This window comes from Somniosus microcephalus, chromosome 11, assembly GCF_052327205.1.
Source record: "Somniosus microcephalus isolate GS21.2 chromosome 11, FLI_Smic_1.0, whole genome shotgun sequence".
In the NCBI taxonomy this organism is placed as follows: Eukaryota; Metazoa; Chordata; class Chondrichthyes; order Squaliformes; family Somniosidae; genus Somniosus; species Somniosus microcephalus.
The window spans coordinates 4,723,830-4,725,472 of NC_140997.1; positions in this window are offsets into that span (position 1 = coordinate 4,723,830).

Below are 1,643 nucleotides of genomic sequence, written 5' to 3' on the forward strand. Positions count from 1 at the left end.
TCTCCTGATGGTGCTGACTCTCACTGGGGTACGGGTCCCCTCCTCTCCTGAAGGTGCTGACTCTCACTGGGATACGGGTCCCCTCCTCTCCTGAAGGTGCTGACTCTCAATGGGGTACAGGCCCCCTCCTCTCCTGAAGGTTCTGACATTCACTGGGGTACGGGTCCCCTCCTCTCCTGATGGTGCTGACTCTCACTGGGGTACGGGTCCCCTCCTCTCCTGAAGGTGCTGACTCTCACTGGGGTACGGGTCCCCTCCTCTCCTGAAGGTGCTGACTCTCACTGGGGTACGGGTCCCCTCCTCTCCTGAAGGTGCTGACTCTCACTGGGGTACGGGTCCCCTCCTCTCCTGAAGGTGCTGACTCTCACTGGGGAATGGGTCCCCTCCCCTCCTGAAGGTGCTGACTCTCACTGGGGTACGGGTCCCCTCCTTTCCTGATGGTGCTGACTCTCACTGGGGTACGGGTCCCCTCCTCTCCTGAAGGTGCTGACTGTCACTGGGATACGGGTCCCCTCCTCTCCTGATGGTGCTGACTCTCACTGGGGTACGGGTCCCCTCCTCTCCTGAAGGTGCTGACTCTCACTGGGATACGGGTCCCCTCCTCTCCTGATGGTGCTGACTCTCACTGGGGTACGGGTCCCCTCCTCTCCTGAAGGTGCTGACTCTCACTGGGATACGGGTCCCCTCCTCTCCTGAAGGTGCTGACTCTCAATGGGGTACAGGCCCCCTCCTCTCCTGAAGGTTCTGACATTCACTGGGGTACAGGTCCCCTCCTCTCCTGAAGGTGCTGACTCTCACTGGGGAATGGGTCCCCTCCCCTCCTGAAGGTGCTGACTCTCACTGGGGTACGGGTCCCCTCCTCTCCTGAAGGTGCTGACTCTCACTGGGGTATGGTGCCATAGGCACAGTCTGTTCCAGTAAGTCACCCATGCTTTACATTTGCGTTTAGGCAGTGAGTGTTGATGGGACATTCGAAAAAGGCAGATATTGAACCCAGGGCAACTTCTTTCTCATCCAGCGCCCATGCATGCAACACTTCCCACTGGGAGTCACTGCATACTGATCAGGAGCGGATACTTCTGCTGCTGTTCTCCCATCCTACCCTCGGGTCTCTGTGGCCAGCTGTGTGTTTGTGTGTGCATTGAGGGGGTATTTTTTATTCCAAGTACTCCCCTTTCACAGAACAACGTGAGATGCTCATTAGGAATTTCTGTAACTAGTTTTTTAGAATATATATAAATTTCATTGTCATCATGGAGATTCTCGAGTGGGGCTCCCTTCCTGCTAGGCCACTCTCGTGACATAATGCAGTGTGAACTACGCTGTGTCTCTCGGAGAAGTGTCCTTTTTCGAACAGTGGGAGGGCATGGGATGGTCTCCACACCGGCCTGGAGGTCACTCCGAAAGTGCCTGATCCAGGGAGAGAACACTGCAGGCTGGGGATACTGGGCTCTTTACATTAGTTAAACCCGACACTCTTAGACCACGTGATCTCTACTCTCACACGCTGCAGCCTGGGCCGGCCGATGATTCGACACCTATCGTAAAGTTAATGAGACAGCAGTAATACATTCAGCAAAGCAGAAGGACTCCATCTCCTCCGTGTACACAACTGCTGCACACAAAGTCACCGTCAGAGGAGA